Source organism: Balaenoptera ricei, chromosome 7 (genome assembly GCF_028023285.1).
Source record: "Balaenoptera ricei isolate mBalRic1 chromosome 7, mBalRic1.hap2, whole genome shotgun sequence".
Classification (NCBI taxonomy): domain Eukaryota; kingdom Metazoa; phylum Chordata; class Mammalia; order Artiodactyla; family Balaenopteridae; genus Balaenoptera; species Balaenoptera ricei.
This window is the reverse complement of record NC_082645.1, coordinates 11,396,699-11,410,481: the sequence shown is the minus strand read 5'-3', so window position 1 is coordinate 11,410,481 and position 13,783 is coordinate 11,396,699.

Sequence of the window (13,783 nt, the reverse complement as noted above, 5' to 3'; positions counted from 1 at the left end):
AGTTAATTAAAATGTTAGCATTCTAATTATCACTGGTTAATGATATAAAACCAATCTACAAATTAGGTAACCTCTTGTGAGAACTGGGAGGTAGAAGTGAGATTTCCTTGCATGCTTCCGATGAAGAATCTCACAATAACAATGTATGGTCAAGGAAGACAGACTATGAGGGGGAAACGTGAGAAAATCAGTATGATTGGCTTTCTGCTGGGTGCTAGGCACACATGTGGGTTTGAGCTAGAATTCCCTCACGTACACTCTAGGTTTACTAGCCAGATGAGTATGAACCACTTTACTGGAGGATCATGATTCTGTCACATGTTCCTTCCTCAGTTTCCTCCTTCTGTAAAACTAAGGAATTGGCCCAATGATTTAAAGCGTTTTCTCAGCTCTTAATAGTATTTTATAAGTGTGGCCTTAGACACATTCTGAAAAAATTTAGTGGGACCCACCATAATGGATGTATTTGACAGAAAAAAAAAAATAGCTCAGTGGAGGCCATGGGAGTGTGAATCTGTCTTCATGAGTGTACAGAGGGGCTTATGATTCAGACAAGCCCAGATGGGACAGAGGGAAAAGGGCCAGCCTGAGGTTTGCAGGATGTGACCTATAGTCTCAGCAACTCCACTAGTGACCTCAGGAAATTGATCTGACTGTCATTGGCCTCAAATGCTTCACCTGTGAATGAGTCTTATAATATTTAGCCTCTTCACCTATTTTGCAAGGCTTCCTGAATGAATATTGTCCTCGTAAGCACTTTAAAAAATACCAGCAGTTAATTAAGTGCTAAAAACACAGGAGTTGCTTAACATAAACTAGTCATCAATAAAAGATGTTATTTGCTCTAATCAATCTCAACATTTGCTCGAGTGAGATGACTAGTAGTCTTTTGCTGTTGAAATCCTAAAATGGTACAGTGATCTTGGAAAGCAGTCTCAAGATGTGTATTTGAAGGCTTGAAAACAACACTAAACTTTGACCCAGCAATCCCAGTTTTGAGGAATCCGCTCTAAGGAAATAACACTAGAACGCTATCCATAGCAGAATTGTATTTACTCCAAAAGAATATACAAGGCAGATAAATGCTTAACCAAAGCAGATTGATTAAGTAAATTGAGGCAAGATGGATTAGAATACGATAGTCATTAAAAATATTTGCAAAGATATTAGAAATACCTCTTTGTATTGTTAAAAAGAAAATCAAGATACATCATATACAACAGTGTATGTGAACAGCTCTGTAAAATATGTCAACAACTCTGTAAAATATATGAACATAAACTCTGGAAGTATTTCTCTTTTGGTTTGGAGTTTTCTAGTTTATTGAGTTTTCCAAATTATCTATCATTATGTATTATCTTACAACTGGGAAAATATTTTTTAAAATAAATCTGAAATGGTCAGTGTCACTAGTTACAAATAAAGGCTGAATGGTTGAATGGTGCTATTATTAAGAAAATCGTAGCTCACATAATTTTACCTATTCCATTTATAAACATCACATGTGCTTACTATATTTAAGGCACTGGTGAATGCAGATTGATTTTGTGTGTGTGTGTGTGTGTATAGTGTTAGGAAGTATTCTAATTTCATTCTTTTAACTCTTCATTGCGGTGCGTGGGCTTCTCAATGCGGTGGCTTGTCTGTTGCGGAGCACGGGCTCTAGGCGCGGGGACTTAACTAGTTGTGGCTCATGGGCTCTAGAGCGCAGGCTCAGTAGTTGTGGCGCACTGTCTTAGTTGCTCCACGGCATGTGGGATCTTCCCGGACCAGGGCCCGAACCCGTGTCCCCTGCATCGGCAGGCGGATTCTTAACCACTGCACCACCAGGGAAGTCCCCAGATTGATTTTTGTTTGTTTGTTTTGTTTTGGGCTTTTTTTAAAGAAAGGTCACCAGTGAGAGATTAAATTTCAGAAGGCAAGATTGAGTATATAATATGTAAGACATACAATGGTAGTTTTAATCAATGTTTTTCTGGACGTGTGAACAAACTGGAAAAGGGAGACTGTGAACTGCGTCTTCCAAACAATAACATTGCCTGTTAAAAAAAAAATCTGAAAGTATCACAGTGTGAATAAAGAAGTCAGAAAAGGAGACAAAATTGTTGCATTAAAAAAAAAAAATACAAGTACTATTTCTACCATTTCCTTAAATTAAGTCTTTTGATAATGTGGTCACCAAGTTGTAGTGTTAGGGGTGGTGTCCTTGTCATTTTTGCACTTGCAGGTGGTTTCCTTCATTTCACCCACACTTATCCCTGCTAGATTTATATTAAGGAGAAAATGAAAAAAGCTAGCAAAAAATGCCTACAATTTGACATTCTAAGTATATCTAGAAGATGTGTTAAATTGCAATGATTTCTTAAGGACACCAAGGTGCCTGGGACTCAGACATTTTAATTCAGACAAATCTTACCTGCAGTGTGCAAAATCTAAACCATTCACAGGGCTCAAGCTGGTTTAATTGCTTGGAGTTTATAGAGTAACTCCTTCACGGGTAAGAATGTGAGAGAATGAGATGTAATGGTTTGGAATCAAGGCAGTCCATATTCAAAAGGCTAGCTTTGCCCATTAATACTATCTGTCTTGGAAAAAGTTGTTAACCTTCCTAAGTATGAGATGCTAATGAGTTGAATGGGGTGATTATCACATTTCTGCAATAATTACATGAGATAACACAAGAAACCATGTCTGGCATAGAATGGGTACTCAACCCATATAAATGTTCTTCTTATGATATACATGAAGATACTTAAAAATTAAATAGGATCAGAATTGTGCTTTCATGATCTTAATCTGGTAGGAAAATGGAAACTGCATTACAACAGGAGAGATTAGTTGCTCGGAGAGAAATTAAGAGGCATTTTTAATGATTCACACATGAGCTAATAAATTCCAGAAGTGAACTAATATTTACAGAGCACATTTGGGAAGGTACTACAAGAAAGATGTAAGCTCGGGGAGGAATTGGTCAGTGTCAAACAGAAATAAAAGAGAACAGCGTGATTTCAGATATTCAGCCTTACTATGTTGGAAGAGAAGATATACTTGAAATCCTAAAGACTAGGAAATAAAATTGAGAAATCTTTGAGAGACAGATTAATTTAAATACAGCTTCTTGACAAATATCAGCTAGGTATGGCATTCACACCTGTTGCTAAAACTTCCCAAGTGAAAAAGACCCTGTAGGGCAAAAATGAGGTTAAGAGTATGACACATAGAAAAATCTTTCCGTTGAACTAACTGACACAGGCAAGGCTCATTAAAGCTATAGTTTTTCAATAAACTATCTTTAGTTTCAAGATAGCCACTTCAAATGGAAAAAGGAAGTGAGAGATAAGAAAGCACATATAGACATTGATTTACTTGGTATTAAATGGCCAAGAAACCTACTAATTTTTTGAGAAAATTGTATTGCTAAAACACTGGGAGCTTGAGTTAAATTATAAATTACTTAAAGCTCAAAACAACTCCTAGGCCTTTCCACTTTCTCCCAGAGCTGTATAACTTGGTACTCATACTCCGAGTTAGGATGTGTCCAAGAAGGATAATGGAACAGCATGAACACTCCAGAGGGTGGAAACCGCAGCCTTGGGTTTTTGGACATAGAATCAGGTTTAGTCAAAAATTCTTTTCTGACCCAAAGCAGGGGGCCTTCGCAATGTTCGTCCAACGAGAGTTCAAGTTTCTTTGGATCTATGATTGCTGGTTATACCTGTCTTTCTATTTCTGAATGAGATCAGGGTGCTTATTTTGCTTACCTTGTCTCTGTCCGGTATTACGTTTTGAGTATTGGAGGTAGTAGACTACCTCCAATTTTCTTTCATGGCACTTATCATACTTGTAATTGTTTGATAATTGGTATTTTTTTTGAAAAGTATGCATTTTAACTCTTGACTATAAGGGCGATGTAAGTGAGAACTCAACTTTTTTTCATCAAAACGTGGTGTAGATGATTTGTCTTTTGGGTTCCAAGGTCTCTAGTCTAAGACAAGTTATGTTTGGAACCAGTGAAAAATCTATGGAACATCAACCTGAGATTCCAGACTTTGAGCTTAAATGTCCTAGATGGATATAACTGAGTGGTTTCACTTGCTGAGGAGTAGAGTGTGTTATTTGTGCAGAAAAAAATAGAATAATGTTCAGTGACCAGAAGAGTGGACTGTAGCAAAGGCAGTGGTGTTCATCCAGAATTCCATATGCTACCTCACATTCCCCAGCCCTCCTGGGAAATACAGTTAGGCAGGGCCAAGTGATTTGTTCTAACCACTAGAACTGTGGGAGGGAGTAACACCTTTCCCTTCTGGACTAAAGCATGCCAAAGCCTACATAAAATATTTCAGCTCTCTTTCTCTCTCCTCCATAGACTGGGAGGCTGTAGTTTTAGATGGGGTAGCTACAAGACAGTGGACCATCCATTAACCTGAACTCCTTTCCCCCTTACAACTTGAAACAGACACATAACAAAGCAAGAAATAAACTTTTGGGATTTTTTTTAAATTTAATTTATTGCATAAGCATAGCCTACCCTGAGTATAATGATATTATCTGGTACAAGGGTTAAGAAACAGAGTGTGTTATTTTCAGGAACTCTTTCTTTTGCTGCTACTTCCTGGAAGGGAACACACTCAAATCTTCATTAAGTGAAGCAACTCAGAATACATCAAGCCAGGGGTGAATCAAGGTCAAAGTCTGGGATCCCAAGGTGATGTGTAGTTGTCTCTACACTGGTTCTAGATATAAATTATCTTTCTTCAGACACCAAAGATGCAAAATGACAAGTCATATGCTTCACACCTGCTCAGACTACAAGAGTGGAACTCAAAGTAGCAAACCTGGAAGGAATGATCTAAAAACTTTTACCAGGACTTTTATGTATTTGTATATCCTTTTCTGGGAAGCTGAAGGATTTGAGGATAGGTTTCTCCCCAGTTTAAAACCAATACCTCCACTTGTCTGGTTCATTTCACTTTCTCAAGAATTCTGAGATACAGAGTAACCTCTTTTTTCCCTCTCTTCTTCCTCAGCTTTTAAGTTTACAACCTTGTATATGCATTGCCTTGACCTCAATTTTCCATCAAACTATCACACTCTTTCTCCTCTCCTTCACAGAAGAACATGAAAAAATTCACCAGATTTATTATGTAGATTTCTGTCTTTCTCAGCCACATACCACCTATGTCAAGCCATCAGAATGGCTCTAGGTATGCTCACCGATGACTCCATGGTGTGGACCAATGAACACTGCTGTTCCTCAGCACACTTAACCTCGCACAAGCATTTCACACTCTACCATTCTCCTGTTTTGAAGCACACTTACCTCTTGGGTTCTCGGATTATCCACTGTCTCCTGCTTTTCTGATAGCTCCTTTAGAGCGTTTGCTTTCTTCTGTTGAGTCTTTAAAGTTTGGAGTTCCTGAAGGTTCTCTTTTAGATTGTTTTTTCACTGTATACTCTTTCCCCAGGTGAATTCTTATACTCCCGTGATTTCAATGCTGAAAATGATATGCTAATAAGCCAAGACCCCTCCTCTGAGCTCCAGATCCACATATTCAGCTTCTGTCCCACCGTCTCCACTTAGATGTCTGAGAGAGAACTCAAACTCAGCACGTCACAACTATCTCACTTCCATGTTGCCCACTGCTGCAAACAACAATACCGTTTACTGAGTTATGCCATCCAGAATCCCCTCTACCTCCTCTTTCTCACACATATCCCATCGATTCTAATCCCTATATATTTCCCAAAACTGTCGACTTTTTCCCATATCCTCTTACAGCCCTTAGCCTGACCCACCATAATATCTTATGTGTTCTACTTAAGTGGCCTTCTAAATAGACTCATTTGCACCTACTTGTCCCCTCCCCAGACACTTCTCTATGTTGCAGCCAGAGTGAACTTTCAAAAACAATTCTTAACTTTTAATCACTCTAGTAAAAACTTTTCAATGATTTTCCATTGCTGTCATAAAATATTCAAGTCTTTAATATAGTCTCTCAGCCATCAATGAGCTGGCCTTGCTTCTCTCTCTCTGTTAATTTTTTGCTCTATCCTCAATTCCTTTTACGCACCATGCGTTTGCTTGCTGTCTACCCTCATATGGCCTTCTTATATATTCTTCTCTTTTGAATAGAATGCCTTTTCTACTTACTGTAATGTTTTACTGCAACTTATCTCTCACAATTCCAATTTATGTATCCTTTTACCAACCTCCTTGCCTACATTAGACTACCTCCAATTTTTTTTCATGGCACTTGTCATACCTGTAATTGTTTGATAATTAGTATTTTTTTTTTGAAAAGTATGCATTTTAACTCTTGACTATAAGGGCCATGTAAGTGAAAACTCAACTTGTTTTTTTCATCAATATATTTTTGGTCCCTCAGATGACATTTGCCACAAAGTTGGCTCTCAATATATAGTTATTGATTTATCGAGGGACAAACTGGGTCACTCACATCAAAATCAATAGGGAACACATTTAAATGGACACAAGGAGAACAAAATTCACAGTTGTACCCCTAGTGACTATGTCTGTCAATCCTTTTATTTTGGTGGAATCTGGGGTGGACAAGGAGAAGAAGTTGTCTTGCTTTTCTCCTGGGGCTTCTCATCTATCCTTGAAGGGGGCTGGTGAGGGAAGATCAGGAAAGACCCTGCCAGCCTAGATGGATGCTGAGGGAAGAGCAAGCCTGAAGCAGGTGGCTCAGGACAAGACTCAGCCAGGTCTAACTCTCAGGGGTGAAAAAGATCCTCAAGGCTTCCTTTATTATTCAGCATGTTGTAAGAAAGTTGGTCATGATTTGGACCAAAGTGATAGACAGGAATTAGGCGCGGATTTGTAAAGATTGTCCCGTTAATAAGTAAGAAGCTCATTGGGGAACAAAAATAACAATTATCTTTTTCCATCCCCCCACTTTAAGTCTGAATGTGTCTCTAGATCTGAAGTAGGTCTCTTGTAGACAGCACATATACCAGTCTTGTTTTTATATCCATTCAGCCAGATTGTCTTTTGGTTGGAGCATTTAATCCATTGACATTTAAGGTAATTATTGATATGTATACTCTTATCACCATTTTGTTAATTGCTTTGGATTTGTTTTTGTATGTTTTTTTTCCCCTTTCTTCTTTTGTTCTCTTCCCTTGTGATTTGATGACTATCTTCATTGTTATGTTTGGATTCCTTTTTTGTGGTATATATACACAATGGAATATTACTCAGCCATAAAAAAGAATGAAATAATGCCATTTGCTGCAACATGGATGGACCTATAGATTATCATACTAAGTGAAGTCAGTCAGACAGAGAAAGATAAATATCATATGATATCAATTATATGTGAAATAAAAAAAAAATGATACAAATGAACTTATTTACAAAACAGAAATAGACTCACAGATGTAGAAAACAAACTTATGGTTACCAAAGGGGAAAGTGGGGAGGGATAAATTAGGAGTTTGGGAGTAACATACATACACTACTATATATAAAATAGATAACCAACAAGGACATACTGTATAGTGTAGGTAGCTATGTTCAATACCTTGTAATAACCTATAATGGAAAAGAATCTAAAAAAGAATATATTTTTATATGTGTGTGTATGTTTGTGTGTGTGTCTGTATATCACTTTGCTTTACAACTGAAACTAACACAACATTTTAAATCAACTATATTTCAATAACAATTTTAAAAAATAACACATCACTAACGTTACATGATAACTGGATGCCAGGAAAATTTTCCAAGCTTGTCTTATGTGTGGTCTCACTTCTTCTACACAGAAATCCTATTAACTAATATTTTTAATACTTTATAAATGAGGCAACTAAAATTAATCTACTGGCCTAGGACTCAGATTTTAAAGGTGGTAGGGCCATGGTTCCAGTTCAGGAAACCTGCATGTAGAACCTTAGCACTGAGGCATTGTGCATTTCCTTATACAACAACAACAAAAAATGGTGTTTGCTTCCTACCCAGGTTTTAGGTGAACTTAATAATAAGGTAAGCACTGCTGAAAATATTTTCTTTTAAATTTTGTCTCTTCTAGCGACACTAGCCTCCAATTCTTTTCTAATCTGCAAACAGGAAAATCCTCAGGCATTTGGCTTTTTTTTTTAATATATATATTTATTTCATTTATTTATTTAACATCTTTATTGGAGTATAATTGATTTACAATGGTGTTAGTTTCTGCTTTATAACAAAGTGAATCAGCTATACATATATATATATCCCCATACCTCCTCCCTTTTGCATCTCCCTCCCACCCTCCCTATCCCACCCCTCTAGGTGGTCACAAAACACTGAGCTGATCTCCCTGTGCTATGTGGCTGCTTCCCACTAGCTATCTATTTTACATTTGGTAGTGTTTATATGTCCATGCCGCTCTCTCACTTCGTCCCAGCTTACAATTCCCCCTCCCCATGTCCTCAAGTCCATTCTCCATGTCTGCATCCTGCCCCTAGGTTCTTCACAACCATCTTTTTTTTTGATTCCATAAATATGTTAGCATACGGTATTTGTTTTTCTCTTTCTGATTTACTTCACTCTGTATGACAAACTCTAGGTCCATCTACCTCACTACAAATAACTCAATTTCGTTTCTTTTTATGGCTGAGTAATATTCCACTGTATATATGTGCCACACCTTCTTCATCCATTCATCTGTTGATGGACACTTAGGTTGCTTCCATGTCCTGGCTATTGTAAATAGAGATGCAATGAATATTGTGGTACATGACTCTTTTCCAATTATGGTTTTCTCAGGGTATATGCCCAGAAGTGGGATTGCTGGGTCGTATGGTAGTTCTATTTTTAGCTTTTAAAGGAACCTCCATAATGTTCTCCATAGAGGCTGTATCAATTTACATTCCCACCAACAGTGCAAGAGGGCTTCCTTTTCTCTACACCCTCTCCAGCATTTATTGTTTGTAGATTTTTTGATGATGGCCATTCTGACCGCTGTGAGGTGATACCTCATTGTAGTTTTGATTTGCATTTCTCTAATAATTAGTGATGTCCAGCATTCTTTCATGTGTTTGTTGGCAATCTGTATATCTTCTTTGGAGAAATGTCTATTTAGGTTTTCTGCCCATTTTTGGATTGGGTTGTTTGGTTTTTTGATATTGAGCTGCATGAGCTGCTTGTAAATTTTGGAGATTAATCCTTTGTCAGTTGCTTTGTTTGCAAATATTTTCTCCCATTCTAAGGGTTGTCTTTTCATCTTCTTTATGGTTTCCTTTGCTGTGCAAAAGCTTTTAAGTTTCATTAGGTCACATTTGTTTATTTTTGTTTTTATTTCCATTTTTCTAGGAGGTGGGTCAAAAAGGATCTTGCTGTGATTTATGTCATAGAGTGTTCTGCCTATGTTTTCCTCTAAGAGTTTGATAGTGTCTGGCCTTACATTTAGGTCTTTAATCCATTTTGAGTTTATTTTTGTGTATGGTGTTAGGGAGTGTTCTAATTTCAGTCTTTTACATGTAGCTGTCCAGTATTCCCAGCACCAATTATTGAAGAGGCTGTCTTTTCTCCATTGTATATTCTTGCCTCCTTTATCAAAGATAAGGTGACCATATGTGAGTGGGTTTATCTCTGGGCATTCTATCGTGTTCCATTCATCTATATTTCTGTTTTTGTGCCAGTACCATACTGTCTTGATTACTGTAGCTTTGCAGTACAGTCTGAAGTGAGGGAGCCTGATTCCTCCAGCTCTGTTTTTCTTTCTCAAGATTGCTTTGGCTATTCAGGTTCTTTTGTTTTTCCATACAAACTGTGAAATTTTTTGTTCTAGTTCTGTGAAAAAATGCCATTGGTCATTTGATAGGGATTGCATTGAATCTGTAGATTGCTTTGGGTAGTAGAGTCATTTTCACAATGTTGAGTCTTCCAGTCCAAGAATATGGTATATCTCTCCATCTGTTTGTATCATCTTTAATTTCTTTCATCAGTGTTTTATAGTTTCTGCATACAGGTGTTTTGTCTCCTTAGGTAGGTTTATTCCTAGCTAGGTATTTTATTCTTTTTTTTGCAGTGGTAAATGGGAGTGTTTCCTTAATTCCTCTTTCAAATTTTTCATCATTAGTATAGGAATGCAAGAGATTTCTGTGCATTAATTTTGTATCCTGCTAGTTTAGCAGATTCATTGATTAGCTCTAGTAGTTTTCTGGTAGCATCTTTAGGATTCTCTATGTATAGTATCATGCCATCTGCAGACAGTGACAGATTTACTTCTTTTCTGATTTGGTTTCCTTTTATTTCTTTTTCTTCTCTGATTGTTGTGGCTAAAACTATGTTAAATAATAGTGGTGAATGTGGACAACCTTGTCTTGTTCCTGATCTTAGAGAATACGGTTTCAGTTTTTCACCATTGAGAACGATGTTGGCTGTGGGTTTGTCATATATGGCCTCTATTGTGTTGAGGTAAGTTCCCTCTATGCCTACTTTCTGGAGGGTTTTTATCATAAACGGGTGTTGAATTTTGTCGAAAGCTTTTTCTGCATCTATTGAGATGATCATATGATTTTTGTCCTTCAATTTGTTAATATGGTTTATCACATTGATTGATTTGTGTATATTGAAGAATCCTAGCATTCCTGAGATAAACCCCACTTAATCATGATGTTATTTATTTATTTTTGGGTTGGGTCTTTGTTGCTGCACGTGGGCTTTCTCTAGTTGTGGCGAGCAGGTGCTACTCTTTGTTGCGGTGCACAGGTTTCTCATTGCGGTGCCTTCTCTTGTTGCGGAGCATGGGCTCTAGGTGCATGGGCTTCAGTAGTTGTGGTGCACAGGCTTAGTTGCTCCACGGCATGTGGGGTTTTCCTGGACCAGGGCTTGAACCCATGTCCCCTGCACTGGCAGGCAGATTTTTAACCAGTGCAGCACAAGGGAAGTCCAGCCATTTGGTTTTAATGTTGAAATCAAGCGTGTCCATTCAGCGTTATAGAAAAAAAGCGTACTGTATTATTTTCAAATGCAGTTACCTGTGGTTTTGACACTTACAGTCATATTTCCTTTCTAAACCTGTCAAAGATGCACATATTTCATAAGGTTTTAATTTATTAGGTTTTCACTGGGGGAAATCAGGCTTCATTGTTGGTAAAAGCTAAGGTGTAGGAACACTCCTAACTGGGAGAAAATTATAATTTGGTTGGTAACATCAGAAAAGGCTGAATGAATTTTTGATTAAATTTTCAAAATTCCTTTTCATGTGGATGAGGCAGAGAGATTTTTAGCCTAGTAGGTAAATCTTTTATACATGTCAAAATGTTAAAAAATAAAGCCCCATTAATACATTTTCTTCCATGATGGTATGATGTGATTTAGTGTGTCAGAAACAACCCATTGGTTCCATATATCTCCACACTAGATGGCACATATTGTTCAAAATGTTAATGGGGAATCATTTTTTCAAGTGTAGGTGATATCTTTAGTTAAAATGCAGATGCTCAGCCTGAGGAAATATATTTATGCCCGAACTAATTATTAACACATTAATTGGTTCTCAGATACTTTCTAGGCAGACAGAGTTGAGAATAGTTTTATAGGGGACAGAAAAGGAGAGAGAGATGGGAGAATGGGGTACTGGGCTTTGAGTAGACTTTGTGGGCATTCTACATACAGCAGAGACCAGCATTGGGCCAGATCATATCTTGAGAACGGAGGACAGCAACAGAGACAAAGCAGGGACATATAAAGGGGAGTTTGGGCAAGATAGACAATAAGATTGTTTTGCTTCTGAATTTTTCTAGGGCTGACCATGACCTGGGTAAGCTCTCTGACTGTTTTATTTTAGTACCTTCAGAGGAGTTTTGGGAAAATCCTGAGCCCTTGATTTTGTTTCTATCTATAACCCAAGGGTAATTGTGCCTTAGAATCATCGTCAGAGGTAGGAAAGATGTCAGAGCTGGGCGAGACCACAGTGCCCATCTGCCTAGCATGAACTTGTCTGGCCTCAAGCAGCACCTGGGGTGACCACCTCCTCTTTGAAGATTCAGATTTTGTTTATCTGAGATGGGTCCTGGAAATCTGTAAGTTTGACAAATATCTCATGTAATTCTCATAATTAGGCAAGTTTGGAAAACCCCAGTTATTTAACAGATAATAAAACTGAGCCCTAGAAAGAGGAAGGAACTTGTCCCAAAAAACCTAGTGATGAGAGCCTTGCTGAGTTAAAAATCTAAAAGTCTTGTATACAGATGTAGAAAATAAACTTATGGGTACCAGGGGGTAAGTGGGGGAGAGATAAATTGAGAGACTGGGGTTGACATATACACTTTACTATATATAAAATGACTAATAAGGACCTACTGTATAGCACAGGGAACTCTACTCAGTACTCTGTAATGCCCAATATGGGAAAAGAATCTAAAAAAGAGTGGATATATGTATATGTAAAACTGATTTACTTTGATGTTCACCTGAAACTAACACAACATTATAAGTCAGCTATATACTCCAATAATATTTTTAAAAAAATCTAAAAGTCCTAATTCAAATGCAATGTTTTATTTACAGTCCTCCTCAGCTGCCCTTTGATTTATCTCATAACAAAACTGGCCTGATGCTTTTTCTCTCTCTCCTTCTCTGTGATTTCTAATGTAACCTCCAACCCCAGATAAATCAGATGAGAAGGGTGGGGAGTAAAGATTAGATTGCTCTGATATTAACCTTTATAATTAAATCAGTTGCTTATGCCTCTAATGAAGGGAGTGTTTAAATGGAAAACAGAACTAATGACATATTAAATGCCCTCATTTATGAGGGACTCGGAAGATAAGAAGGGCCAGGAAGCCAGAATTCTTCCATTTGAATGGAGGCGTCGTCCAGAGGTTAGGACTCTGTAGGGTCCTATGTTAGAAACAAGAGTTCAAGTCCATAGTTGTCTCTGCGGTGGGTGGCTCAGCTCAGCAGGAGAGTGCATGAGACCATCCCCAGAGAGTACCTATTAGCAGGATGGAGCAGACCCAGGCAGGCAGGCTGCCTTGTTATTAATGGCAAACGAACCGTAGATGATACTGACAGGTAACCTCTCTCCATTCGGCTCAGGTGCTCCACTCCACATCATTCCCCCTTATGGCATGGTTTTTGGAATTATGCTGCAGCTGGGTCTGAAGTCTGCTTTCCTCATTCTAGAAATGGCTGGTGGCCAAAGTGCTTTTGTATTGAGAACTAATTGTGGGTGAGGCAAGGTGATGTGGTCAGCTCCTGGAGCTAGAGCAAAGGAAAATGTCTAGAGAACCTATTTTTAACTGCCTTGGCGCCTAAATTGGCTGCTCAGAGGGGGAACTTGCTAAGAGTGGTCAATAAGCGGATCCCTAATGGAGCACACCTGAAACCAGATCGTGCTGGCTAGGATGCACCTTATTATAGAGAGGGTAAATTTCTCAGCATCCTACAGTTGCAACTCCCTGTTTACTGAAAACTATATGGTGCAGTAGAACAAATAAATCACTTCAGGGGGACACTCTTGAACCAGAGGGACCCCTTTTATTTTTTTTTATTTTTTATTTTTTATTTTTTTTTAGACATCTTTATTGAAGTATAATTGCTTCACAATGGTGTGTTAGTTTCTGCTTTATAACAAAGTGAATCAGCTACAGATATACACACGTTCCCATATCTCCTCCCTCCCGCATCTCCCTCCCTCCCACCCTCCCCATTCCACCCCCCCAGGCGGTCACAAAGCACCGTGCTGATCTCCCTGTGCTATGCGGCTGCTTCCCACTAGCTATCTATTTTACATTTGGTAGTGTATATATGTCCATGACACTCTCTCAT